The 23141-nt window shown below is 36.9% G+C and overlaps 1 non-coding gene across 1 annotated transcript; it reads left to right on the plus strand.

Annotated features, from left to right (window-relative positions):
- The first annotated feature begins 12445 nt into the window (after window positions 1-12445).
- On the plus strand, window positions 12446-12552 carry LOC125369075. Its single transcript, XR_007214568.1, has one exon. It is a non-coding gene; the product is annotated as a small nucleolar RNA R71 (small nucleolar RNA).
- The last annotated feature ends 10589 nt before the right edge of the window (window positions 12553-23141 follow it).

Below are 23141 nucleotides of genomic sequence, written 5' to 3' on the forward strand. Positions count from 1 at the left end.
CAGCAGTGGGATCTTACACAGACTTTCCATAGTGAGGCTAGAGATTGAGCGAGAGTCTTGCGCGAGATGCTTCAGACACAGTCACATGCCACCCAACTTCTTCGGGATGACCTTGTGGCCTTGCGTACCAAGATGAGAGAAGACCATAACAGTTTTCATTTTTCTTTACACGATATCTCTCAGCAGTTGGCTCGGATGCGAGTATCTAGTTCTCATGTGCCAGTACATGCCCCTACGCCTTGACCACCGTCTGTGCCGGTATCACCCTTTGACCTTGAGGGTTTCTTTGACAGTTGTGGTGATACCCACTTGTCCGTTTCTACTCCTCCACTGCCGCCTGCTCCAGCCCCAGTTCTGAGTATTTCTACCAGCGCTGATGCCCCGATATCTCCTCAGCTTGATGATCCTTTGTTCACTCCGGATTTCACCTAGTAGGACCAGGGTCGTCGGGCTGATCATGTTGAGGATTGAGGATTCTAGTTTTTTTTGGACAGTGTAATTTCTTTTTATTTATTTATTTATTTATTTATTCTTTTTATTTATGGATGCTATTAATCCTGTTCTAATTGTAATTATTGAACGTTATTTTGGATCATGTGTGGTATTATACCTGTTTTACACTGAGGACAGTGTTTTTCTCAAGTTTGGGTAGGTATTTTAGTTTAGTGCAGGTACTTATTTTGTTATCTCGAACTTCTGGAAGGATGGTATTTTGCTGTTTTAATTTTATTTTCATTTTGTTTGTTTTAACTGATCGAGTCCGTTCATTCTTACTATTTTTATCTTGAGTTTTGTTTTAATCGAGTAGTTGATGATTTTTTTTTCTTTTGAATGGACCGTTATGATTTTTATCGTATCTTGTTAGGAAGAAGGCAATGAACGAATCTCTTAGTTTTAATCAAGCCAGGTAAAAATGGTGCTTTTCCTTAATTTTTTTCCTTTTACTTTATTTTTAGATATAGAACATTGTTAATATTGATGCTTATTATTATGATTGATTGTTTAAACTTTGGTTTGAGAGCACATGCAATTTTTACCCACTTGCTCTGTGATTCCTTTTGAGATTACATGAATTTTTAATAGTCATGAGATGATATGGGCACTTAGGATTTACACAATTTGGCTAAAAGCTTAACCCTGTTTCTCCATTAGTAAACCAATTTTGAGCCTTAGCCTTTTCTTTCATTGCAATTCACCTTGACACTGATTTTATCATTGCAATTCTTTCTACCATTGTTGCTGGGTATTATATAAGTTTATGATGCATTTCATGTCGGATCAATTTGAATATATTCACTAAGTTGTAAGAATTTTTTTTTTTCCGTAGATGCTCCCTTCAATCCAAATGGTACATTATCGTTTTACCACTTTTGATTGAGTATTGTATTACTTCATCCTGTGTTACCTGTTGTTGCAGGGACTAGTGCAAAAATATATATATATATATATATATATATATTATAAATAATAATAATAATAATAGTACAACAAAAAATATGTATATATATATTAATAAAAATAATGTATGTATATATAATTTTCTCTTAGTTCATTTCGAGCATCATCTTATAATTTTCTCTTAACCTACTTTCCATTTTTCTCCATACCTTACCTTAACCCCATTACACCTGGCTCAAGGCCCTTTGATTATGACTATTGATTATTTCACAGTAGTGGAGATTGTATCTATGAGCCAGCTTATGGTAAGCACATTTTTCTGTATTTTTGCGTTGAGAGCTTGCCGATATTCTTTCACCTATATACACTTGTGTGTTTTGAGTGACATCTTGGAAGGCATGACTCTCAAATTCTCAGTTTAGATAGTTTATCATTTTAATTTTAGCAACTTTGTTAACTTTGTTCTCTTTTTCAAAGATTTAGTGATTTGGGGATTTTGAAAAAATTCATTATGGAGTTTTGAGACTTGTTTTGAGCTAACCTTCTACAATATATTTGATCGAGTCATTTGGTATCTGTTTGAGGAGAGAGTTATTGATTGCTTGAGGACAAGCAAACTCTCAAGTGTGGGGTAGTTTGATGTAGATGATTCGATGCAAGTTTATTAACTGTTTATCAGTCGATTATTCGCGTATTTGAGTCATATTTATTCGTGTTTGATCGCACTTTGGTATGTTTATGAATTTTTCAAGTTTTCGGACTCTTTGATAGAGATTGATTGATTTACGGGCATAAACAAAGCTATTTGGATGATTTATGCATATTATATGTTATCAGAGTCGATTCCTTGTTAACGCGCATTTCGAGGCTTTTGCACGACCTTGGACAATTTTGAAAATTTGGCATTTCGTGGAGGTTGGTGCCCGTTGCCCGGGCCGTGCATATACGCACGGACCATGGCACGGGCCGTGCATATTTACACGGACCATGGCACGGGCCCTGACACGGACCATGGCACGGGCTATGGCACGGACCGTGGCACGGTTATAGCAATTCTGCCTATAAATAGGCGCACGCAAAACGAGATAGGGTTTCGCTTCTGATTTCTGGACTTCTCTACGCGCGCGACCCCTCACTTCTGCACCTCTGTTCTTGACATTTTGGGAGACCAACGTTAGTTCAAAGGATTGATTTGGAGGATTCAAGCAAAGATTGAAGTTTCTAGACGATTGACCGAGACATCTAAGATCGATACTTGAGGCTGGTTTCAGAATTGGCACTTGTGACATTCCCACTCCGATTCGATAGAAGAGCGGTTATATGTTCTATTTTCTTTTCTATTATTTATTTCCTTTTGTATTTGTTTCTTTCATTATGAGTAGCTAGGACTGCCGAATCCATTGGGGTGCACCTTTGTTGATGGATTGTGTTTAATTATTGGATTTTTATCTGCCATTTTTGTAATCTTCTTACTGTTTAGTAATAAAATTTGATTCAATTAATTTAAGATGTTAAATTAATTGTCTTTTGGGTTGTTTGTTGACATTGAGAAATGCTTTTTATAACTGGAAATTAAATAATAAGAACTGTTAGTTAACACTTAGAGATAAGGTTAATTCACTCGCCGGATTAAGAATTAACAACTCTTAATAGTTCTAAATCTCGCTTAATGCTAATCTGTAATAATCTGATAGGAAGAGATTCCATTAGGTTAGTGCAGATTTAGGAACTTAGTGAGCTCGAGAGAGGAGCCGAGTTCGATTCAGGATTTAGGCACGGGTAGCAAGATTGGCAGTTTATAAAATCCACCTTAGAATTCTATCACTTAGGTGCCTTTTGGGTTTGCTTCTTTGTTACGGTTGTCTTTCGATTGTCAGTTGCTGTTGTTCCTTTCTTTGCATTCATAAGCATTAGTTAATTAATTTAGACTTTTCACACCTTATTTCAGACTAAATAACATAACGAATAGTAGTAACTTTAGGTTTACCCGATCTCCAGGGATACGACCTTAATACTCACTAGTGCTAGACCGCATCGATAGGTTCACTGCCTTAGGTGTAGGTTGCATGAGTAGCCCATCAGATAGTCAGGCAAAAATAAAAGTAATAAAGAGAGAAAATATTTAGCTAGATAATCTGAAAGGACTGACTGATAACATGAGTTGTATATTCAAAAAGAAAATATACCCTTTTAGGCCTTTATTGAATGAATAAATTTATATAAAGTTTTTATCAATTTTGCATATGAATGCTTATTACTTTGCGCATTATTAAAAGAAGAATGAAACCAAATCTAAGGCAAAATTTATGAGATCTAAATAGAAGAATTTTCACTTTCTTTTCTTTGCACTTGCATTCTTGGAACCAACAGTTAGCTCTTGGGTCCTCTTATCCTTACGAAACCAAGTGTAGTGGTAGAGTGAAGTAGAACCTAGGCTTTGAAGTTATCATCTATGGTCAGGTCACCTTCAGCATCAATGTCGCATTTTGTGGTACGGCGAGAGCACAACCTCTCAATCTTGTCTCGGTAGGAAACCTTCGAAGTCAGGAGGATATTCCAAAATCAGCTACTTTTTCCTATTGTTAACACCAAATTTTCTCAAATCAAAGTTTCTATAAACCGAATGATGAGACATCTTAGTTGGTGGAATGCTCTTGAATGAATAACATGTGTTAAACTGATAGCCTCGAGGATCGACCCTAAAGCGTTGGAACCTAAAACCACACTTTAGCAAAGCTACCAGGAGAAGCTAGCGCGAGCTCAAGCTAAGCTAGTGCTCTCCCATGCTAAGGTACTGCGTGTTCATGCTAAGCTAGCGCTTGCTCAGCCTAAGCCAGCGCAACTAACCTCGCGCAAGCTCAAGCTATGCTAGCGCGACTGACCTCGTGCGACCTCAGGGTACACCAGCACTACCTCAAGGTAAGCTAGCGCAGGCTAAGCCAGTGCAACTGACCTCGCGTGAGCTTAGGCTAAGCCACTGCGAATTCAGGCCAGGGCAAGGCCTTTTCAACTTTATGTCATGTCATTTCAAGTCAAACATTTATCACATGATGTGGCGCCATGTTGGCCTTCCAATCTCTAATCCTAAAACACATCTCAACCCTTCATTTTAAACCCGAAAAACCAATGTAAACACATCACCATCTTTCCTTTTATAAAGACACACTCTCTAATCTACAATCTCTAATTTCCACACCCCTACATACCCATATACATAAAAAATCCTAGCCTCATTTTCTCTTTACACCCATTCCTCTCCAAAACACCAAAAAAACCTAATATATCCTACTCCTATACACACATCAAGATCTTTAGGTAGGGTTTTCCAAGTTTTACACACCTTCTTTCATTTTAAAAGCATTTTAGTTTGAATTTCACATCAAAATCCACCACTTGATGGCCAAATATGATTTTATTTGATATTTAGTGCATCTTTTGTGTGTTTTGATTTTGTTTTATTTCATTTCTTTTCTTTTTGTGATTTAGGGTGCAAAACACATTTATTTTCCCCTCTATAAGTTGAACACGCGTGGATTCAACCCTACACTCATGTGGGTTCAACCTAGTCCTTTCGAATTTAAATTATTAACATAAAATGTAGTCATTTTGGCACTTTCAAGCTTCTAGACGTCGAACTCGCGTAGGCTTACCCTGTACTCTCATGGGTCAGCCTTAATAGCCTTGTGCATTGTCCTTTTTGGCTTTCTCCTAACATTTTGGCAATTTAGGACTTCCGAAAGTCTGAACTCGCATGAATTCAGCCTTAATAGTCCTTATTTTATCGTTTTTGTTGTCTTGGCCATCGTTTTGCCCATTTAGGGTTTTTAGAGGCTGACCATGCGCTAGCTCAGTCTACCAAGCCCTGCTTTAATTAATTTTATTATATTTTAATTAATTACTTGTTTAATTATTCTGCCTTATTCCTTCCCATTTAATTTCCTTGTAATTACATCCTCTATTATTATATGTTGCCTTTTATTTATATTTATTTATTTTGATGCCCTAAGGCCATGGTTTGTAATAATTTCCCCTGAACACCCTAATCTCTCTAATCCCTTCTTTCTATGCCTACCTTATTGCTTTCTAGGTTTCTCACCTCACATGTTTAAAGGACTAAAATCAACCTAGCATTTGTGTGATGACCTCATATCCCAACTCTAAAATAAAGCAAACTTACCAATGTAAGCTCCTCGTGCTATGTTATGTGTTCACTTCCAAATGCTAAGATAAAATAAATCTGACACCTAGACTTAGGTAATAAAATCGGATCCTGATTTGGTCACTTATAACATGCAAAGGTAATAAAAATTTAAGTTACCAAAGTACCTCCCAATTAGGACTAGAAAGGGCATCAATATGCCTTATATCTAGGATTAGTCAAGGTACCCAAGTACCTCATTCTTAGGTTAGTCTCTTGTTTTCTCACCTCACATCTAAGGAAGATAGAAAAGGTTGATGTGTAAAATGAATATAGGGTTAGGCTAAGACAATATTATTATGATAGGCAAAGGCTCGTCTGCTCTAGTGGAAACTATGCTTCATCGCTAGGTGGATAAGGGTGCGTTTGTAAACCTTTCCTATCCATATCTAACTTTTTGAACCTAGAATCTCTGATTTTAGGGAGGGGGAGACTTAGGCTCTTTGCTAGGGTACAAGGCTATCATGTTTACTCCCGATTCAAGTGGCAACTTCTTCTCTAATTAGTCTTAAGGCCATTTATAATCCTTTAGGTGTGAAAGTCTGACATAGAGAAGCAGTCCGATGAGGACAGGAAGTGGACATCGGGGCAAGGATAGGATGCTTGGACAAGAAGCAGCTTCTAGCAGGCTTCTAGAATGGCAGCACTCTAAGGTACGTGGGTACATGAATGAATCGAATTGCACATCAAAATAGGGCTGTAAATGGTTGATAACATATATGTAAAGAATTGGAACTAATCACATGAGGCGCCTTTTAGTTTTTTGGCTGTGGAGTTGTAGGAAGTCCAAAGTTAAACATGCTTGGTTCGTAGAATTTTCAGGATGGGTGACCTCCTGGGAAGTTCTCGAACCGGCCAAAGACACAAAATCGTGAGGCTAGTGGGGGGCCAAAGCGAACAATATCTCATGTGATCTGCTTCTGGGTCATTATAAATGGTATCAGAGAAGGAACCCTCTAGTAGATGTGTGGTTCGAGAAGGAACCAGGCGAAAGCTGGTGGGTATGTGACAGCCTAACCTAGAGAAGCGATCCGTTGAGGGTGGGAAATGGACACTGGGGCAACGATAGGATGCCTGGACAAGGAACGATTTCTGGCAGGCTTCTAGGATGGCAGCACTCTAAGTTACGGGGGTACATAACTGAATCAAATTGCACATCGGAATGGTTGATAATATATATGTAAAGAGTTGGAACTAATCACATGAAGTGTGTTTTGGTTGTTTGGTTGTGGAGTCGTAGGAACTCCAAAGTTAAATGTGCTTGATTTATGGAATTTTTAGGATTGGAAAGTTCTCGAACCTGCCAAAGAGACAAAATTGTAGGGCCAGTGAGGGGCTAAAGCGAACAATATCATCTGATATGGTTCTGGGTGGTTATATTAGGGCCCTTAACCAAATGACTCATTTTAAAATGGGCCTAGTATAGAGAGCAGACCCTGGACGAGCAGTGATTCCTAGTCGCTTATAGTGGTTGCTACCTTTGGCCCATACTAAGGAGATTATAAACTTATCATGTTGAGCAGCGCCAACACAATTCCCTAGTAAACTGAGAAAGGGATAAGTTTCTCTGAAGTAGAGAAAGGGTACTCCTCGCCAAGGGAAACTCACCTTTATTATCACAACCAAAGCTCATACAGTGAAATCTATTTCCTTTTCATAGGATTTTACCATATCATATGCTTGTATGATGGCTGAAATATTAATGGAAGACCTCAAGATTAGCCCAAAATACCCACCTGCTTAATCGAGAATCTCTAGATTCGGTATGACCCTAAATCTACACCTTTGATAGGTTAAACTGAGGAGACTTATCTTTAAGTAGGAGAAAATGCAGCTAATCCCTCAATTTTCTCTCAACATTCTGAGTCTCTTGTTGCATGAACATGAAAGTCTTGCAAAGTAACTAATCTTTTTTTTTTGTAATCAATGTAGGGTTTACTTGGTTCCTTATTGAATATTAGGGAATCAGATCATTTATTTTCTAGGAAAGACATGATCATGTGCCAGAAGAAAAAAGAGCATGTATTTCTATCCCAAATGGGTAGTTATGCCAAACCAAAAATCCTAGGAAAGATGAGACCATGCCACAAACTTCAAAGTGAAGGAGTTTTGCATGTAAATATTTGACAAAATTTTTATTTTCTTGTTAAATCTTATCAAATGCTTCTAATTTTTGTATATCCTGATTAACAACCATTCTCTCTATTTAATGTTTCTTCTCTTTTGCATGCCATGCATACATGCATTTCATTCCATGCAGACCATTCTAATCTCTTGTTGTTGTAGTCACATCATCATTACTTAGGCTAGAAGAGAAGGGCGATCAACACGTGAACAAACAGAAATGGCGGGAAGTAGTTCTACTAATGTGTGAACATTGTAAGTTGAGATAGCTGCCACTAAAGAGCAGATGAAATACCTAATGAAAACAGTCAAACAACAGGTGGATATCCTAAAATTAGTCATGGTTCCAAGAAAATGCAACCATCAATAGTGCGCTCCTACTAATGTCAACGATGCCAATGATGATGGACAACCGCCCATTACTTTGGATTTCACTACTCCTATTATGGAAAAGGACAAAGGAAATGGCAGTAGTTCTTAGTAACGCATCAATGGTGATGATGAGGTGTACGTCCTTCTGGCGTCCTTTCCAACGCCTACCAACGCCTCTCCTTCATTTTCAATAGAAAACTCTAAGCTAGAGGATTTATGTGTGAAGGCAACTAGATAAAATGCAAAACCTACTCAAGTTGAAAGGATCGGAAGCCATTGAAGACATTGATGAGTCTGTGCTAAGCATCTCCAAAGGAAAGGTGAATCTCCCTGACCTACCAAAATCTGATGGGTCTAGTGATCCTCAAGCTTTCTTAAATGCATATCGAGTCGAAATTTCTACTTGTTCCAACTTGACTAGGCAACAAATAGTCTAGTACTTCAGCCTTTATTTAACTGGAGCTGCAGCCCGCTAGTACTGAAAATTGGATGAGAAGATTAGGAAAGATTGGATAAACATGATTGAGAGATTCGTGCGCCAATATGGGTACAACACCAAGGTTGAAGTGAGCACACAAGACTGGGAAGCTGTATCTGATTACATCTTTTGATTCCACACTAAGGTGGCAAAGATAGAAGGGCTAGCTGGAGATCTAAAGGTGTAGTTGAAGTAACATGCTACTATCACGAGTACTACTCATTTGGCTAAGACCCAAATCATCAAGCTGTTTTTACTTTCATTAGAAGGCCTAGCTGTGAACTGGTACCATGGGTTGGAAAGGCCCACCATGTTTGATTGGAAAATGCTTTGTGATGCTTTTGTAAAGCAATATGACTACAATGCTCACCTAGAAGTCTTTATAAGAGATTTAGAATTGTCAAAGCAAAAGCCTAATGAATCTTTTTCTGACTTATTGACTAGATGGAGAAAGAAAGCAGTTTTAATAAAGAACAAGATTTCTAAAAATGATCAAGTTCAGATGATAGTCCGAAATATTCTCCCTTCTTGGGTGGAAAAGCTACAAGTGGTGAATCCTAAGACTTGCGTAGGCTTGTACGATGATGGCTTACAAGTAGAAAAAATTGAAAATGCTAAAGCTGATTGGAGCATGGAAAACTATGAAGCTTGCACATCAATTTTCATTACTTGTGCACTACCAGAAAAGAGAAAACAGAATAAGAAGCAGAATCTATAAGGTCTAAATAAAAGCAAGATCATTTGTTCTTTAACTTTCTTCTTATGTTCCTTGAGGGAAAATCCAAGAATTTATAGCACTTTATCAATCATGACATCACGGTCAATGAGTCAGCAAAGCTAGAGTCCTTCCATCTTATCTCTGAAGAAGTCTTAAAAATAAGTAGAATCATCTATAAACTTGACAAAAGGATTATGAGTGCTCAGTTCACACTTCTCAAGAAACCAAATCTGTAAAAAAAGAAAGAAAATGAATAAAAGTATAAAGAAAAGAAAATGCTAAGTTGAAAACTCGAAAGAGCGGTTGAGGCAAAAATAGAGTCTGCTAAGGTAATAACCAAAAATGGTAGCTTAGGTAAAAGTTAAGGTGTAAAAGTAAGAAAAGAAAAGAGATTTCGCTGCTATTTGCATGAGATTGTTGCGAAGCTAATTGTCATTGTACAATTATCAGTATAGTCCCTAGGCAAAAATATTTCAGTCCTCACATGCTTGAGTTATCTCTAGATCTCCACTTTCTATCGCCACCATGACTTTCTGATCTTTAATGTGAATCAATTACATGTGCTAAAGAGTAAGCAATTGAACTATTGAAGTGTTGATGTAGATTGGCACCAAAATGCCTCTGTCTAAACTGAAGGATGATTTTTTAAAATGCATTACATGTCATACATAACATGCATATCAGACACCCTCATTACTTTTTACTTAATATGCCCTTGTATATATGCCACTAACTTGTAACAAGGAAATGAAGAAAAGTTCAAAAGAAAGAAAATGCTCGATCTACGCTCAAATTTACTTCTCGAAGTAGAGATTATCAAGTTAACCTTCCAAAGTGGAAGATCATCAGGCATGGTTCCTAAATCATTGAGCGTGGTTCCCAAATTAAATGGGCGTGGTTCCTAATAGACGCTCAAGCATCTAATCAATAAATGGAAGGGGAAAGTGGTCCTTCTAGGTTGCATCATTTAGCCTCTTGTAATTAATGCAAACCTAAAAATCAGTTATCGTCCTTCTCATTCTTTATCACAGTCATCCCTCCTTTCTTTGGAACAACCTGCATAGGACTCACCCAAGAGCTATCAAATATGGGATAAATCAAACCTGAATCAAGAAGTTTAATTACCTCCTTTTTTACCACCTCCTTCATGTTTGGGCTAAGTCATCTTTGTGGCTGCACCACTAGCCTGAAAGTATCCTACATCAGGATCTTATGCGAACAAAAACTATGGTTGATTCCAGGAATATTTGCAATTTTATATGCGAAGGCCATAGGGTACTTCCTAAAAGATGATAACGTCATCTCCCTCTACTCATGAGTCAAGTCTACTGCAATAATAACTAGAGGCCTGTTTGCCTCATCCAGGTAGGCATAACTCAGGTGCTTAGGTGATTCCTTCAACTCTAGGACTGGGGGGTCCTCAATAGAAGGTTTCACTTTCTGCACATCTGACCTATTAAGAGAAACAAATGGGTTAGTAGAACGGGTGGGCTCAATAGCCAGGAAACAAGTGAGTTGTTCCAACACTTGCTTATTAGACAACTTTTTCTCATCTCTCTATAATGCAACCTGCAAAGGATCATCAAGCAAAATTTCCTGCATATGGGACTCAACAACATCATCCAAGACATCCACAGAAAATACAGTATCATCATGGTCTAGGGAATGTCTCATGAAAGTCGCTAAGTAAAAGGTGATAGTCTCGTCATTTACCTTAAGTTGGAGCTTCGCATTACTAACGTCCTCAACTACACCCCTAAGAATCTTAATAGTCCTATCGGCTAACTGAATGCTCATCCTAGTGAGTTTAGGCTCACTTAAACCAAGTCTATCATACAAGCTAGTGGGCATGAAATTAATACTAGCTCCTAAGTCAGCTAAAGCACCACTAATAGGTAATTCACCAATGACACAGGGTACAGTAAAACTCCTTAGATCATGCCTCTTAACAGGCAGCTCATTTTGTAGAGTGGCAGAGCACTCCTCGTTCAGGGTCACCAATCCCAAGTCCTCCAATTTCTTCTTGTTGCTCCATATATCCTTCAAGAATTTTGCATACTTCGGCATCTACGAAATAGCCTCAACAAAAGGGAGGTTAATGCGCAATTGTTCAAACAGGTCTAGAAACTTATTGAACTGTTGGTCAACCTTTTCCTGCCTCAATCGAGCAGGATATGGGATAGGTGGCTAGTACTTTCTCACTAGACTGTTCTTCTTTTCCTCAGCTCTCACAGGCTCTATCTCCTCAAGCTCTAGCTCCTTCTTGACAGGCTCATCCTGCATAACAAACATCATCATTATCAGCTACAGGTAAGGAACTAGATAATTGCCTACTTGGTCGCAAGGTAATAGCCTTGCAGTACTCCCTCGGGTTAGACTCTATAGTGATGGGGAGTGTCCCTGGTTGTCTCTCAGCCAATATCTTAGAAATCTGTCCTATATGGTTCTCCAAATTCTGAATGGAGGCCTGCTGATTCCTAAGTGCACTGTCCGTCTGCTGAAATCTACTATCGGTATAGGACATAAATCTCATCACCAACTCTTCGAGATTAGGCTTCTTCTCCTGAGGTAGAGGTAGTTAGGATGGACCATCTTGCAGCTAGGGCTATTACTGATGCAATCTCTAAAAGTCGGGTGGTCCCTGGGCGTTGTTATTCCTTCAACTGAAGTTGAGATGATTGCACTAACCGAGGTTGTATGTATTGCTGTATGGATTGTTCTGCTGTCTAGGTGCATTACCCATATAGTCTACCTGTTCAAGGTCAGTAGAAACAATAGAGGATGAAGAAGCAGAAGAAGTGGAAGGTGAAGCAAACATACCTCCCGCATTACAGTTTGCACCATATACAGGCCACCATAAAACTCGTAGCTTATTTGTGCTACATGAACCAGCATCTGGAGTTGGTCTATTTTCTTGGTCAGAAGCTCCACCTGAGCTGCCAAGGCTGCTGTGGAATCTAGCTGGTTGACCACTCCCTACTTGACTGGCTAACTTTAGAGGATTGCCACTGGTAGTTGTTCATGGCCATCTCCTTTATCAGATTTTGCCTGCTCCAGCGTCTTACTGTTCAGGGCCTCACTTGCTGCAACATCTACCATTTGCCTGGTATCGAGGTTCAAACCGCTATAGAAACTCTGAACCTGCATCCATACTGGTAATCCGTGATGTAGGCAACATTGAAGCAAATCCTTGTACCTCTCCCAAGCATCATACATACTCTCGTCATCGAACTGCACAAAAAAAGAGAAGTCATTTCAAAATTTAGGAATTTTAACAGGAGGAAAATACTTATATAAGAATTTTTCAACCAAAGAACTCCATGTCGTAATAGTGTTGGTTGGGAGTGACTGCAACCATCTCTTTGCTTGGTCCCTCAAAGCAAAAGGAAACAACCTCAACCAAATGGCATCATCAGTCGTTCAATTTATCTTGAAGGTATCATAAATCTCCTAGGAGTTGGCTATGTGAGTGTTTGGGTCCTTGCTCGGCAGTCCCCCAAATTGCACACTATTTTGAACCATTTGTATCATGTTTGGCTTTATCTCAAAGTTGTTGGCTGCCACAGGTGGTCGCACTATACTCGTTTGTCTCCCTGCAAGAGAGGGTCTAGCAAACTCGTACATTGTCCTATTTTCATCCACAACCTGGTTGTTGTTGTTGTCTTCCATCTCTGCTGGTCTATTCGCAGGGGCTTCAATCTCTTTCCCGCTTCCTCTTCTTCTTGCATACGCTTCCTCAAAAGATGAAGGGATCACTCTAGTTCAACAAGAGGATTTACAGTGGTAGGATTAGAGCTCCAGGTCATAAACTACCTAAAATTAAGAGGCAGCAACCAAAGAACACATAATTGAATAGAATAATAAAGAATGAAAAAAAATCAAAAGACAGAAAAAAATGGCTAGAGTAACACAAACACAAATTCATTCTGGTTCACACAAAAAGTTCCCTAGCAGCGGCGCCAAAAACTTGATGGGCTATTTATGTAGCTACAATCTAAGGCAATGACCCTATCGATGCAGACTAGCACTAATGGCGAGTATCAAGGTCGTATTCTCGGGAAAGGATGATCCTAGAACTACTCTAGTGTCTTATGCTATCTAACCTTAAATAAAATTGACGAAGTTATTATTTCATGACTAGATGCAAGCTAAGTGATTAGCTAAATGTCAAGCAATCTATAAAGGTTTAGTGAAACAATCAAAGGAAGAAAGCAAACCTAAAGGGACCTAAGCTAGTTGGATTTTAGTGAAGGTACAAATTAGATTGATTACCAATTGTGATTACCTATAAGCGGATTCTAAATTGAATTCGAGTTCCCTCTCGAGAGCACCGAATTCCTAAACCTAAGAACCTAAACGACAGAATCTCTTCCTACGATTGATTTTAGGTTAGCCTTAAGATTAATCCACTGCTATTAAGAGTTGTTAATTCTTAATCCGGCTAGTTAATTACCCTTATCTCTAAGTGATCATTAACCAATTCTTGCTATTCAACTTTCCAACTACTAAATGAATTTCTTAATTACGAAAAGCAATCTGAGTAACACAGCTCACAACGTCTCATGAATAATGTGATATCTTATTAATACTGAAAGCAAGAAGAATACAAGCATTGATAATAAAAAATATCATAAACATGAAGTGCAATCTAACAAACAAAGGAACCCCAATGGGTTCAACAGTTCCAACTACTCATGCTAACGAATAACACAAAATGAGGAACAAATACAGAAAAGAAAATTGACAACATGTGCACCCTTCTTCTTCAAGTCATATGAACATTCCTAAATTTCTAAATTTGAATAATGAACCTCGAATTGCCTCTTGAATGCCTCCAAATCCACTCTTAATCTTTAATGTGATGCTTGAACCAATGAAATCCATCCTTCAATATGTGGAATAGTCTCTTAAAGTCGAATATCGAAGTCTGAAAAAAGGGTAGCTCACACGCGTATGTGAGATCTAAAGTTAGAAAACTGAACCCTAGCAAAAGAAATCGATTTTGCCTATATAAATGTCCCAGCACGGCCATGGTCAAGACCATGCTAGTCAGCACGGGCGGAGTCAAGGCCATGCTGGACCTTTGACTCCCAAAAATCAGCCTTTTCTCCCTAACCATGCCCTCACCTGTGCTGAGGCACCCCAGGCCGTGATGGAGACCGTGGTGACCTCGGAAGCTGTGCCGAAAGGTCACCTTTTAGGTTAAAATGTCAACGGTTTAGCACGGTCAAAGTCCAAGCCGTGTTCAACCTTGAAATGCTAGCCTTTGCTCAATCTTGATGGATTCTGATCCATATTCGCACGTATCTCCCTCAAATACTGATAATTTCCATCAATGATCACCTAAAACATGAAAGGAACCAAAACACAGGTGATTCTAGCATAAAACAAGATAACTATGCACAAAAATAGAAGTAATTGGGCATATAAACATGTGTAACACAATGCATATCACTGACAGTCTTAATTTTAAATTTTCAGGTGATAGTTAGGTTCTCTGTCGTCTTTCGTTTGACAGCCCAAATTTCTTCTCCTTCGGGCTTATTGTAATTAATTTTTTACTTTTGTATATTGAATTATTTAAAATTCTAGACTCTCCGGAGTGGTGTCCCTGGCATATTATATTTGAATTTCGTCTGTAGCAAGTTATGGAATGTTTGCTAGCATCCAGCTAGAGATCTTTTAGTGAAATGTTGGGCTGTTTTAATACTATATATATATATCATTCGGAAAAATCACGGATAGTTTCGACCGTTGATTTTCAAATGGAGTCCGATCGCCGCAAAATCTGCGTCATTGGAAAGCTTGTGAAGAGGAGAGTCTGAATGTGTCCTATGATCTTCGAAAGCTCAATGGCACTAGTCAGAAAAGTTAAAAATCCGAACTGCCCCTATACTCTTTACCTCGCCGGATTTTGCAATTCCGGCAGCCTCAAGGGGTGACGATGGGTGGAAAAGAAAGCCTAGTTGTTGATTATTTTGAGCCTAAGAATGCCGTAAAAGGTCACCGAGAACCCCATGAACGATGTCATGAAATTCTGCCTTTTTCTTGCTGAATTCTGCCATCTGCCGTCGATGATCACTGCCGTCGGTGCTGCTGCAGTGTTCATCGGCCTCTCCTCTTCCACCAGTTGTCGCCATCACGCCTCGGACAAACTCCTCCACCATCCATCATTGATGGCTGAAGCAAGCTTCTTCTCCTCCTCCTTCTTCTTCCTCCTTTTTCCTTTCTTCTTTCTTTTCTTTCTTTTTCTTATCGCAACTTAGTCCCTACATTCTTTAATTATTAGCTATTTCCCCCCTGTAAATTCTTGTTTAATCTTTCAGTTTTTCTTTAGTATTCAATTAAGCCCCTACCTGCTTATTTTGAGCCAAATTAAATTATTAAAAATAGAGAGTTATTTACCCTTGCTTTTAATGATAATATTACTAAAATGCCCTTACTGACATATTTAATTAAAAAAATACCAACCATAAAAATTCTCACTTAAACCCCATATTAATGCAACTATATTTTTAGGCCTTATCTCATAATTAATTGTCAAATTAATCCTAATACTTAATTAACTTAAATAATCAATTTGTTGACTATTTTTCAATTAAATCCAATACCATCTTGCTAATTAAAATTACCTTTCTTCCAAATAATTTCTTCATAAATAATTATTTTTATAGCCTCCAATTAAGCAAATTTAATTATTCTTATACATACTAAGTAAATACAAGGGTGGTACTTACACGAAGTAAATCACATTTTATATAATTCGCTTAGCAAATTTTTATCTAATTAAACTTACTAAATATGGGTTAATAATTCCTTAAATATTTATCTAACATTTAAAATCCTTATTAGTTATTATTATTATTAAAATTAAAATTTTGAGTATTACAATGATGTAGTAGAAGAAGAACAAAAGAGCAAGGGGGAGAGGGAGAGAACATGCACTGGGCTTAATGGTACATGCTTGCTTGAACCTTGTGTCTTGTTAGTACATAGAAGGCAACAACATAATAAGAAAATAAAATATCAACAGTAAGGCAGCCACATGCCCAAGTTCGTCAAAGGATAATTGACACAAGAAGACTGTCCAAAGAACAAGCTACATTCTTTTAATTCACGAAGACACCTTTCTAGATATCAGAAGATTGAGAAGCACCAAAGCTATGTGCCATTGTTTTACAAATCAACAAATATTCTACACTTCTTACTTTACTTCACTAAACATCAACATAAGTCTTCAATTGATTAACCATCAACATAAGTTTTTAGTTAACTGCATAAAAAAATAAAATAGAATAAAATAAAATAATTTGGAGCCATTCTGACAAGCCAATAATCTAGTCAACTGTATTGTGAAGTTTCCTTCATTCTAGAAGTATCCTACTACATTGTACTATTTCATATTCTAGTTAATAAGTTCAAGGCAAATAGGTCTTCTCCATGTTAAAACCACCAACTAAAAAATATAAAGACAAATGTTAAGATAAAAAATACACCAAAAAGCTGGACTATAACAAATGAGAAGATAAAGGTAAGTTTGGTCTATTCATATATGCACCTTTAATGTTAACAATGATATCAAGGCTTGGACAATAATTATTAAGGAGCAACAATTGATTAGCTAGCTTTTATCTATCTAGAAGGAGCATTTCAATTTATTTTATAAATTTCGTTGCATTATCAAGTTTAATATAAACCATTAACAAATTAATAATAATCTTTTATCTCAATAACTCATCCAAGAATATTTAACCAATATCATAAATATAAAAACTTGATAATGAAAGAATAATTAATTATAGCATAATTGATAACAAAAAATCTTTCACTTGTATTTATACATTACAAAAAGAATATAAATCTTTTAGATTGTGACACTTGCTTTACATTAGGACAATAAATTAAAAGTAGAGAGAAGAGCAATAATAAAAACTAAGATCATATGCTCTACAATGTTAGAGAAACAATATATCTCATACAATGTGCAACATCTAAGAAAATATTTCTCTGCTGTTATGGCTTTCCACTAGTGTCCTAGCCATTTCCACTAGTGTAATACTTTTTCTTTCCACAACTCCATTGTATTATTGTGTTCTAGGAGATGAGAAATTGTGAGAAATTCTAAATACTTTACAAAAGTTTTCAAAAGGATCATTTAAGAACGTAATAATAAGTCTAGGTTCACTAGTGCGAGTCTTCATAAGTCCACAAAGTTCTTGAAAGAACCCATAACTTAATCTGCGCAAGGTAGAAAACTAAAATAATATACTTACTAGGCTCAAATATTTGGTTGCATGCGATTTTAATGATGTGGAAGCCCTCATTCCATAAGAAGAAGAAACTAGAAGCTAAATATGAATAAATAAGAAAAAACAAATTAATAAACTAAAGTCAAATCAAGAACTAGAGAGGAATTAACTGGCCAACAACTCTCGTAGTCCTAAATTTTATGACCTAGCTTAACGGAAAAAGGAGAACACGTGGGTTTGTCTAATAACACTATGGAAAAATTACTTCATTATATGCGTCCCAAACATAAAAAAAATATACACATTCCCACTTGCACAAGGACTCCTGATAACATAGAGATTAGCGTAAGGAATCATGCGAACACAATTGATAAACTTGACCGGTGGCATTAGGCTTAGCTTGATGATAAAACAGGAAGAGACGTAAATCTACGCGCGTAAGGGGGAAGTCATTTTGTTTTCAATTAATCCAATCACAATACAAGTGGGAATGTGAGCATTTTAATGTTTGGGATGCATATAATGATGTTATTTTGGGTCGAATTTTTATTAGGTGGACTCACACGAATTTCTACTTATTTTTGTCAAGCTGGCTTGATATGGGACGCCCGACACATTAACATGAACACCCTAAGAACTAATTTGGTTCATCCCCTAAGAAAGGTTAGAAAATAGATTACTTAGAAGGATTATCAAGAATTATAACCTAAGGAAAACTAAGTCCTTTGAGCCCTAATTCCAAGTACACCACAAGGATATATCAACTCCTTGATAAGTAAGATTTGCATTCAAATAAGAATAGAAAGACAAAGCAAACAAGGTTTAAGGTAACAATACCAATTATCATTCAACTTTAACTTAATTATATCAAAATTCGTATTAGCCTTATATAGGCCTTAGATAACCCTAAATCTTAACTAATAAGGATTTACATCTCATATAGGATAAAGATAACCTTTTTAACTAAAAAAGATAACTTAAATAAAGTCCTAATTAGGTTAAAATACATTTTTTGTCGCCCATAATAAGCTATAAAACCCTAATTTACATAAGTCATATAGATAGGCCTGAAAACATAAGCCAAGTTAGGTCCAAAGTCTTCATATGCTCCAATTCAGTTTCTTTTGGTCTTCTTAAGCCCAATTTGATTTATTCAGGCCCGATAAATTGAATTAGATTAATGAGTCTTGAAATTCAATCTAATTCTTCAAGCCTTGATATTTACTTAGCCCAAATGTCTTTGATAAGTTCATTGACTTGTAATTTGAATCAAACTAGGACTCCTAGTTGAATTAGGATTCTTAGCTGAATTAGGATTCTTTTCGTTGCTTGAACTCCTAATATTATCAGGACTCATTACTAGATTAAGATTCCTAGTTGAGTTAGGACTCCTTGTTGGATTAGGATTCCTTGAACTAGTAGGATTTACATCATTAAGATTTCTCATTGGAGTAGGATCCATTGTGCTAGTTTGGTTCATATCATTTTGCATACATTCCACACACATTCTTCAAGTGCCATCCTTCTTTGGAACCAAAATGACCAGAACAACACAAGGACTTAAGCTCTCTCACACACAACCTTTAGACATTAATTCATCCATTTACCTTTAAAGCTCATTTGTCTCCTCTGGATTACTTCTATAGGCTGGTCTATTTGGTATGGTAGCCCCTGATCTGAAGTCTATTTGATGCTCAATCCCTTTTTAAGGTGGTAAACCACTTGGCATCTCCTCGGGAAAGACATCAGCAAATTCCTGCAAAAGGTTAGCAAATGTAATCGATAAGAAAAGACCAAGTTCAATAATGTTCAAGTAAACATCTTTATAAGTAACTACAAACAACAATTTACTTGAGTGAAATGCACGTCTTACCTCACTTTCTCTAGCCAAAAAGCTCCCCCTTTTCTTTATTTTTTTCTCTAGGCCGAACCTCATTTTCTTTTGTATCTTTAACACTCCTTGATTTTTCTCCCTCAATTTTACTACTTTTAGCCTCATTCCTTTCAGGTTACTTATCCTTCTTTAATGTTGTTTCATTATGTTCTTTAAGTTTCCAAGTGATTTGATTCATTTCTTGTTCATGTTTAGCTTGTTCTGAGATTCGAATAAAAAAAGAAAAAAAAGTAAAAAAAAAAATCAAATCTTGAAAGAATTTGATCTTTAAATGTGATTCTTGTAGAATATTGAGTTTAAATAAGGTTATTGACTTTGTCTTGAATTCAGTTGGTGTTTTAATGAAACCTTATTTCTAATTTCGTATTTCATGATGATATTAGGATTGGTTCATAAAATTTATAACTACAAGAGTTGTTGACCAGTCAACTCCTCTCCAGTTCTTGAATTGACTTTAGTTTATTCATCTTTCTTTATTATATATTCATATTTAGCTTCTAGTTTCTTCTTCATATGGAATGAGGGTTTTTGGACTATTAAAACCACATGCAATAGAATACTTGAGGCTAGTGAGTATATTATTTCAGTTTTGTACCTTGCGGAAAATTAAGTTATGGGTTCTTTCAAGAACTTTGTGGACTTATCAACACTCGCACTAGAGAACATAGACTTATCGCTCACGTCCTTCCTTTCTTTTGTATTCTTTATTTACCCTTGCTTTTAAATTAGTTTGATTTGATTCTTAAGCTTAGCTGCATGGAAGAGAACAAAGAACTTTTGTTCTATCCTTACCAAATATGAAAATCTATGTAATCATTTTGTTCGTCTCTTTTATGCCTCTCTTTCTTGTCTTTGTATAGTATGATGATTTTGTTTTATTTGGGGAGCATAAACACGAGTCCTGAGTGAAAGCACGTGGAAGCGGCAATCATAGGCATCAATCCAATGGTTGGGCAAATGCAAAGAACTAAAATTAGTTGATCAAGTATTGATATCATTCTCTGAATGAACGCAGACGATTGTTTTGGAGGAAATAGGGAATGACGACAATGGAGGCACGACCAAATATTTCGATTCAAGATTTGCACCATTAGGGGCTCCATCATTCCTTGTTCCTTTAGGCATGAGAACTCCTAATGACATAAGGATTGGCATAAAGAATCATATGAACACATTTGGCAAACTTGACTAGTAGCATTGGGTATCAAGTTGATGATCAAGCTTCATGAGATGTAAATTTGCACACGTAAGAAAGAAATCATGTTGCTTTCAATTAATCCAAATGGGAATGAGCGTGCCTTGATGTTTATGAGGCATATAATGAAGCGCATTGGGCCAAAGTGTTATTAGGTATGCCCACGTTAGTTTTCCCATGTTTTCATTAAGGAATTATGGGAACGCAATTGACCAGCTTGATTGGGGCATTGGGTCGGGACTTGGTGATTAAGCAGCACAAGATAGAAATCCACCCGTATAAGTGAGAAATCATATTGCTTTCGATTAAAACAAGCGAGAATGTGCATATTTTTATAATTGGGAGCCATATAATGAAGTATATTGGGTTGGACTGTCATTACGTACATCCACGCGAATTTTTCCTTGTTTTCATTAAGGAATCATGGAAAGGTAATTGACAAGCTTTGATGATGGCATTCGAGCATGACTTGATGATCAAGTAAGATGAAAGGTAAATCCACACGCGTAATCGAGAAATCATGTTGCTTTTGATTAGTCCAAGCGGGAATGCATATATTTTTTTATGTTTGGGATGCATATAATGAAGTAATTTGTTCAAAGTATTATTAAGTAGGCCCATATTAATTTCTTCTTTTTTCATTAAGTTAGCTCATAAGATTTGAGACTACAAAAGTTGTTGGCCACTCAACTCCTCTCCAGTTCATGATTTGACTTTAGTTATTCATCTTTCTTCATTTATTTATTCATATTTAGCTTCTAGTTTCTTCTTCTTATAGAATGAGAGCTATCACACTATGAAAAATGCATGCAACTGAATATTTGAGTCTAGTGAGCATATTATTTCAATATTCTACCTTGTAGAGAATTAAGTTATGGGTCTTTTCAAGAACTTTGTGGACTTATGAAGACTCGTAACTAGCGAACCTAGCCTTGTCACTGACGTCATTCCTTTCTTTTGTCTTCTTTGTCTACCTTTTTGTTTAAATCAATTCGATTTCATCCATACACTTAGCCATGGAGGAGAATAAAGAACTGTGATTTCTTTCCTTATCGGATACACATCCTACCTATACTCTCATTCGCTCATTTCTTTTGTTTGTCACTTACTACTCTATGTCTCGTATGATGGTTTAGTTTTCTTTAGTGAGCATAAACACGAGCGTTGATTTAAAGCACGCGGAAGTGGCAATCAAAGGCACCTATCCAATGTTTGGACAAATGTGAAGAAAGAAAATTAGTTGATTGAGTATTGATATCATTTTCTGAATGATAGCAAACAAATCTTTTGGAGAAAAGAGGGAATGCTGAGAATCGAGGCACCCCCAAATATTCAAGAAATCGTCCAGCACAGAAGCATCATCGTCAAACATAGTAGATAAACCAGAAAAATTCTCACCTGAACGCAAAGTGATGGCGCTAAAGTGTTCCTTGGATTCAGTAGTGTTTGATGGAGTTCCCAATTGCTCTTCAGCTAGTACCTTGAAGATCAAGCCTACTTGATGCTCTATGTTCTTAATCGTGGCTTGTTGATCTTCAAGTATCCTCTCTGTTTGTTGGAATCTATCCTCAAGACTTGCAATAAACCTCATCATCAGCTCCTCTGACACTAACTCTTCACCTTGAGTTGATGGTGCAAGATTAGACTGCTGAAATTTCGGTGGTTCTTGGCCATCTAAGCTCCATCAAAAGGGTGAATGAATGCTCAACTATTGATTGTAGGTGCTTCCATACGAGTCATTTGCCCAACTTCCCGTATAATTCACCTGTTCATAGTTATAAGAACAATGAGCAACATCACTATACAATGGACAATCATTACTCAAATGTAAACCATAACAAAATTCACAAAAGACTTGAGATGAAAGAATAGGAGTGGAGAGTTGATCCGTAGCCCTGCAAAATGATTCCACTCGAGCTTCTAAAGATGCACGGGTATCCTAATCTTTAGCACTCTTTTGGTTCCTGATCCCATTTTCCAACGTGTCATACAAAGAGTTTAGCATTGAACCTCCTTATCATCCGCTATCTGAATCATAAACTTAACTAAACAAATATGTACAAACAAAACATAAGTAAATATAAATAAAAAAATGGCTAAATTAACAAATAGCAAATTTCACTCTAGTTTTTAAACATTCCCCGGCAACGGCACCAAAAACTTGATGCGAGCTACTTGTGTTAGCTACAATCTAAGGTAGTGTACCTATCGATGCAGTCTAGCACTAATGGCGAGTATCAAGGTCGTATTCCTCGGGAAAGTGAAAGCCCAGAGTTACTCCTTTGTGCTTTGTTATATTAACCTAAAATGAATGATGAATAATTTCTAAACTAACTAATAGCTACAAGCTAAGTTCTAAGGGAGATGCAAGAGTAATTGATAACTAAAATAACGAAGGCAAGAGAGCAAACCCAAAGGGAACCTAAACTAGTTGGCAATCAAACAAAAGATAAAGGATTGGTGAGTCTAATTATGCTACCCTTGGATGAATTCTTAACCGAATTCGGTTTCTCTT

The sequence above is a fragment of the Ricinus communis genome, chromosome 1 (genome assembly GCF_019578655.1).
Source record: "Ricinus communis isolate WT05 ecotype wild-type chromosome 1, ASM1957865v1, whole genome shotgun sequence".
In the NCBI taxonomy this organism is placed as follows: Eukaryota; Viridiplantae; Streptophyta; class Magnoliopsida; order Malpighiales; family Euphorbiaceae; genus Ricinus; species Ricinus communis.